The 7,087-nt window shown below is 56.3% G+C and overlaps 1 long non-coding RNA gene across 2 annotated transcripts; it reads right to left on the bottom strand.

Moving 5' to 3' along the window:
* Nucleotides 1-740: 740 nt before the first annotated feature.
* On the bottom strand, nt 741-4,272 carry LOC110484450 (uncharacterized). Of its 2 annotated transcripts, XR_002467764.4 has the most exons (3): nt 4,232-4,272; nt 2,099-2,267; nt 741-1,133 (listed from the first exon to the last, which is right to left on the bottom strand). It is a non-coding gene; the product is annotated as an uncharacterized LOC110484450 (long non-coding RNA). The 2 variants fall into 2 exon arrangements; XR_014955991.1 differs by having other exon boundaries at nt 2,099-4,272.
* Nucleotides 4,273-7,087: the final 2,815 nt, after the last annotated feature.

Genomic DNA, 7,087 nt, shown 5'->3' with positions numbered 1-7,087 from the left:
TGCCCTGGGACAAGCCTTCTTGCTACAGTGGAGATGATGCTGTCCTTTTCTAGGCCACTACAGAGTAGTAGGAAGAAATTACCATTACCCATTGTTTTGAGATTAAAACAAAGCAAATAAATTATTTTTTCCCTTAAAAACAGACCAAAAGCCCTGTGTACGGAGCGTACTGGAGAGGGAACAACTGGCTCGCGGGCAAGGCAGGGATCCAAGTGTGCAGGGTGGCTCGAGGATGCTGTGCCTGGCTGCACAGGGACTCATGTCCCCATGTCCCTCAGGCGGTGTGGGCAGCTTCTTCCTTCCCTGGAGTGGGTGGGAATGGACTTCAGAGCTTCTCTCTCCTCAGATGCTTTTCCTGGCTAGCTCCAGTGCCACCCAAATGTCACAAAGTGAAGGATATACCTGGTTTTTACTGGTGAGCAGCCCTGATTTTTTGTTAGCTTTTTTTTTTTTCAAATACATCTGCAGGTTCTGCCAGCACAAAGCACCATTCAGAAGAGTATTTCAGCCACCTCCAGCCTCCCTGGCGCCCTTTTCCTGGCTGCACTATCTGATTTTTTTTTTTAAGGATTTTTTTTTAATATTGTGTAAAAAAATGACCACCCCCCCAGCTTCTCATCCCTCTATCCTGGACAATCAGCTCCTCACCATCTTCATCAGATGGAGGTCTGGGTGCCAGCACTGCCCCAGGCCAGTGCAGTTTTTTCAGGGCAACACTGCTGCGGACACTTGAACCATCCTCAAGTTGCAGTTATGTATTTGTACGAATTCCTGGGTGTTTGGGTTTTCTTTTCCCCCCTCAATTTCATCTAGAGTGCTAGAAGCATTTCTGCTGCCTCCCAGCCCCTGGATTTGGCAAGCAGCTTTTAAAGCACACACTTCAGCACCAGTTACATAAGGAAAGGTGTGAATGTCTGGAGGAGAAAATGCCTGTTGGTTTTGCTCCCCAAGTGGTGTACAGATGCTCTGCTGCTTGCTCCTGGCTGCACAGCTTCTACCAGCATAGTTCACTGCAGATGAAGAAGAGCCGCTTGAACCAGAGCGTGTGTCCATGCAGGGAGCATTGTCTGCTCTCCTATGGTGATTTTTCTTTCTCTATCTCAGAGTGCAGACTGACTGCTTTCTACCTTGCCCTGGAAAAAAAAAAAAAAACAAAAAGCACTAGAGGATGCTGGGAAATTTTCTTGTTTATGGATGAGCAAGTTTCTCTCCCAACGGAACCTCCTGCCAGCAGAAATATATATTTTTTTAGGATGTATTATATAAGTCCCTGCTTGCATTCAACTAACTGACTTCCTCTTAAACAATTCATGTACTCCTTCAGAGCAGCTTGCTCCTTGGGTGGGGCTCACCTGACAGTGGGACATGTCATGGACAGAACACAACAGGCGCCTCTTAGTGTGGTGCTTGAAGGGTAAGGCCTGTTCCCTTCCCTCCATGAAGAGCTAAAACATGAAAAATCTTTGAAGAGCACAAAGAATCCCATCAGCTCAACAGGCCTGAAATTCAGCATCTTCCCCTCCTGTAAGGCACTCCCCTGCCTCTCACCAAAACTCTTACAGTTCTGAGCGAAAGCACATAACTACTCTTCTAACCAAGCTACATACCATCTTACAAATCTGTTTATTAGCTACTGAAAAACATTAAATCAAAGGGCATCACAGCCCTGGTGCATTTTCTCATCACTCAGGAGCACCCTCCAGCTAAGCCAGGACAGAAGGGCTCAGCTGGGCTTTCTGCTTGAGGGACAACCATGTCACACCCTTCTGGTCTCCTTTCCAAGCCACTTTCACTGGCCACAGAGGCAAAGTAAGAGACGGGTGGAACCAGGAATGCAGCACAATCAGACACATCACTGAGAAGGCACAGCTTTCCTCTTCACCTGGTCTGATGCCCTGGATTACAGTAATCAGCACTCAAACATTGGTTTTGCATATTTATTGGAGACTTCAGGTGACAGCACAGCAGGTTAGATTTGAATCATGCCAGAAGAATATTAAAAACAGGAACTGAGCTGGATGTTCCCCCCACTTACTGGAGACACACACAAAAAGGCAAACCCAAACAAACTTCACTTCAACCCCTTCCTTTTGCTTACTGGAGCTGAACAGGATGGTTCCATTGATAGCAGGAAGTCGGAAGCATCCATACCCATAGTGCTGCTCATGGGAACTGGGACAGGTCTTGCCAGGAGACCTGCAGAGCTGCTTCTGCCAGCGGCATCTCCCAGGGTTAAGTCACCAGCCAGCACAGTCCCAAACGCAGGGCTGTTTATTCAAAAAGAAACAAAGCACCTTTATTTTCAGACACAGGTTTGTTATGTGCGTGGTCAGCTATAAAATGGGGTGGCAGGGGGACTGTGGCCTTCAGTTTCAGCTCTCAGACACACTTGTACATGGATGGATTTTGCACCAGGTTTCCCTCTCTCTGTGGCTACACTGTGTTCCTGCCTGCTCAGGACCAGCAGTGGGAAGATGCTGTAGGTGCAGCTAGGGAAGAAAAAAGCAATCTGGGGTTGAGACAGCTGCAAATTTGTCTGCCCCCCAACCCTGTCCCCCATTAAAAAAAAAAATAAAAAGGCCCATTGGTTTCTGAACAAACATGAAAGCATCTTGGGTAACTTTGGTTGGTTTTCCCATCTTCCCAGGCTGTTTGAGCACTACGGAAACACAGAGCACAGAGTTTTCTTGTGAAGAGCAGCTGTTCCTCTGGGACCCACAGGCAGAAATTATAAGAGCACGAAGGAGAAAACTTCCCAGACAAAACTTCCCAGAGACACACTTCACCAACAGAGGACCTTGCTCTACCTTGTGTGCAATTAACTACTTATTGACCAGAGCACTGCCAGTTCCTTCAGATCATGCCTTTACAACAGTCCAGGGTTACATGAGAGCAGCCCCAGGAGTAAGGGGACTACCTGAGCCCTTCCAAGGAAACTCAGCAACTGTGGTGAATCCCAGCTGGTTATTAGGAACTTCAGCTGACAATGAAGCTGTGCAGCTCTTCAGAAAACACACTTTTCAACTACCCAGATTCTTCACCAGCCGAAAAATCACAAGAGATAACTATGTAGGAGAAGCCATCTGCTTCGTCACTTCCTCTGTTTTTAGTGACAGCCACCGTGGGTGGCTGGAAAAGTCCCTGCCTGGCTCGCCTTCCTGTTCCTCAGGGCCATGAAGTCAGAGTCCCCAGCGTGACATCACAGCACATTGGGCAAGGCAGCTCTGCAAATGCCCAGCCAGGGCTGGGGCGCCAATACAGCCCTGGCACAAGATGAAGAAAACAGCAAGCCAAGGTGAGGGGTGGGATGGAAAAAAAAAAAAAAACAGTAACAAAAAAAGGAAAGTGAGGCTTGTTTCTGCTTTTCCTTTAACAGACCAGAGAGTCTCTCTTTAAATGTGACTCATCCAGGGCAATACTAGGCAGAGTTTCTTCTATTAACACACCCTTGGCAATAGCAGTTCAGTTAGTCACTGACCGGGTCTCAAGACGTCACCGGCCGGGATGATGCGTCTCTAACTTGGTACGGAGTCCGCGAGCACTTATTTACTTTGGAGAAGAGCAAGCGGACAGAGCACGCCATCCCTCCTCAACAACTTTACCACCAACTATTCGCACCCACATGCCGACACGGCCCGTTCCCTCCATCTCCGCTCCCGCCGGGCACACCGAGCCCCGCTGCTGTTCAATCTTTTCGCGCTCCCCCGTGCAAGCGCATCCGATCCTGGGGCACTCCCGGCAGCGCATCGGGGGTCCGCAGAGCCGAGCATGGGGAACCGCTGGAGGCAGGACAGTGGCGACGGACGGGGGAGCGATTCCTTGGCCCGCCGGAGCCCCTCACCTGGCTGGCCGAGGGGGCAGGAGGGCGTCGAGGCTTCGAGGCGCGGGTCGGGGAGGCGAGGCGGCCGCACAGTGATGTCCGAGGAGCAGGTTAGCCGCTGTCACACGCACAGTGGAGTCGCCGAGAGCACAATGTGCGTTAGTCAGTGGCTCACCTGCTCCTGGAGGGTGACGGGGGGGCGGCGGGGCCCGCCTGCAGCAAAGGCGACGCCGGGCAGCGCGAAGGATGGGTTGCGGGAGGGGGGAGCCGCGCCGTGCTCGGGCTCCGCGGCGCGTGGAGCTGCAGCTTCGCGCTCCCACCCCTGGGACAGGCTGGCCCGTGCGGCCCGGGGCCGGCGGCGCCCCGCAGCTCCGGAGCGGGGGATCCCTCCCCGGCGCGGCCGCCGCTCACCTGCGCTCCCGCCGCCGCCGCCGCCGCCAACTTCTCGCTCTGCCCCGGCCCGGCCCACGCCGCGCGCCGCGGCCCCTCGCCCCGCCCCCCGCGCCGCTCCGGCCAATAGCGACGCCGCGCGCCCGCCCGTCGGCCCCGCCCCTGAGCCGCTCCAGCCAATGGCGGCTCCGCCACCGCCCGCCGACGGCCGCGGCGGGGCGGGGCCGGGCGGGCAGGCGGCCCCCCCGCCCCCCCGGCGGTGACAGCGGCGGGCGCGGCGCGTTCGCTTCTGCACGTCGCTGCTGCTGCGGGGAGGAACCATTTGTACCTGTTGAGCCGCCGCCCGCCTCCCGCTCACCCCGCCCCGCCGACCCCCGCTCTCCCCGCCCTCGCCGCCTCGCTCGGGCCGGCGGCCGCCGGGGGCGAGCCCCCTGCCCTGCCGCCGCCGCCCGCGAGGAGCCCCTTCCCCGCGGGCTCCCCATGGCCCCGCCACTCATCTCCCCCTTTCCCCTCCGTCCCCCTTCCGCCCCCGCCGGAGCCCGGCCCATGGTACGGCCCGCCGGGGCCGTGCCATCAGGGCAGTGTCGGGGCGCACGTAGGCGGTGCGGGAGGGACGGGGCGAGGGGGCGGGGGAGAGTCGGGGTGTCCCCGGCCGCCCCCGCCGCCTCTCCCTTCCCTGCATCAGATGTCACGGTGTCACATTCAGTTTTTGTATGTTTTCCCCTCTCCGTTGTTCTCCGCTGGGTTGGGCGTACGGCGGACCCGAGTGCCCCTCGCAGTGCTAGGGGGTGGAGGTGGTCCCTCGGTCCCGGGAGTCTACTTCCAGCAACTTCCCCCCCAAAAAAGGGACGTGCAGTTGGAGGTTTTCTGTACATCCTCAGTATAACAGCGCTCACCTTCTGGTGGGGCGAGCTCGCTCCCGCCCATCACCCTACAAGCCGCAGCCAAGCAAACAGCTGGAATGCTGAAAATTTTAGTGCACCTCAAGGAGGATTTGCCAAGCACCAGAGGCAGAGCTTTATGGATGGGCACAGCGTTGTCCCGTAGTGGGAATAGTCCTGTCTGGAGACTCAGAGAGCCAGGCGTCGAGTCTTGCAGGCTGGCTCCCATCTGCCCCAAGTGACACACACGCCCTCCTCGAACAGACCGGAACCAGAGCGCGTCTGCGGGGCGGGCACATTTGTTGTGACCCCCCGGTTCATTCAGACTGCTGTGGGGCAAGAAAAAACACTTCGGGTGCAGATGTGCCCACAAACAGCAGCCACACGCCTCATCCCTGGTGAACTGATAATGCATGCTGTCCGGCAAAAGGCACGAGCTCTGCATCCCTTACGAAAAATTCCCTCGGCATCAGCTGTCCCGACTCCGACGGGTGTTTTGCAATCTGGAGCAAGATTTGGAAGCAAAACCTAGCGCGGGCTCCCTGATAGTCGGTGGCAATTCCACATCGAAAGGATTTCGTTACATCTTTTGCTGGAGTGCTTTAACACTCATCCGTGCCTCTGCTCTCCCATTGCCGGTGTGGAAGGGGGATGGGGGGACAGCCCCTCTTCTGTGTGACAGCCTGCACAATGACAGGCTGTCTCTGTTGTCATTTTGTGTGCATGCTATGTGGGTTTTTTTTGTTTTCACCCAGCAGCCTTAGGGGAAAAGGCACGTATTTTACATCTTCCCCAGCACAGGGATGCTGCCTGGATTGGAGAGACATCGTCTGCAGAGACCAGCGACCCCTCCACCCTTCGGGCATGAGCCAACACAAAAGAAGGCACAAACATGGAAAATACTCTTTTTTATAAAATAGGTATTATAGTGGAAATAACATGTCTGGGTAGTGCCCTGACACCTCCCTACCAGCACTGCTGTTTCTGCCAGCTGCTCTACATTGTACAGGACACACGTGCTGTTGGCTCCTCTGCTCCAAGTCCCTCTTCTTCCAGGCAGTACTCCACATTCCCGGTTCTACTTTTAAAAAGAACAAAAACCTTCTTCAGTCCTTCTCCTGACTGTATGCACACAGGGACGGAGCGTGTTTTGAAGCGGTGCTGGCACAGCTGGCTGCCAAGCTCTGGATGTTGCTCGGACCTCGCTGACCGCTGTGTTAAACCATCCAGCGTGGAGCAGGCCGGCGCGGAGCCAGCTGAGCGCACGGCGGGCAGAGGGTGCGCTGCTGCAGGGGCGAAGTGCTGCCCCTCTGCAGCCCGGACCCTCGCTCCAGCGGTGCCATCGTCCGAGTCTACAGGAACGGCGAGACCGCCCAGCTCACAGGATGGTTACTATTGCCCTGGCAAGGCCCTGAGCCCAGGGGCTTCGCTACAGCGCTGGTGGGTTTGCCCTCAGCCCCCGCTCCCCCTCCAGCTCCAAACAAGTTCGTAGCTAAGCCCTTAATCTCTGGGATGAAATGTCCTGCTGACACGGCCGGTGCTATCCCCCGCTTATCCCAGCCCTGCAGCTCTTCCCTTTGTTCCCAGCTGGCTTGCAGTCCCCGCGGCGGTGCCAGAGCCACGATGTGTGCAGTGACAGGGAAGTGCATTCGCGGATGGCGGGAGAGCGTCACGGGCTGCCCTCCGTGCCAGTGCCGCTGTGCTGCGCCCACGGACTCGGGGAGGAATCCAAACCGGGGAACATGCCCCCAGTCTCACTCCTGGAGGCTGGCAAACCCCGCATGGACTAAGTTGCAAAGAAGAAGCTGCCTCTGTACAGCGCAGGCCTTGCCGTTTCCAGCACGAGGCTTTGCGTGCTCACGGGCTGGGACATCACCAGGGCTTCTCCCCGGTCCCTCCCGCTTCGCCCCTCTTTCAGGCCTCGAGCAGGCAGACAGCAGCAAGGCTGGCGCGGGTTTTGTCCCCTCTGTGTTCTCTGGAAAAGGACCTTGTTTTC

The sequence above is a fragment of the Lonchura striata genome, chromosome 5, assembly GCF_050655825.1.
Source record: "Lonchura striata isolate lonStrDom1 chromosome 5, ASM5065582v1, whole genome shotgun sequence".
Lineage (NCBI taxonomy): Eukaryota > Metazoa > Chordata > Aves > Passeriformes > Estrildidae > Lonchura > Lonchura striata.
Note: the sequence above shows the minus strand (reverse complement) of the source record. Positions and strands in the feature narration are given on the sequence as shown.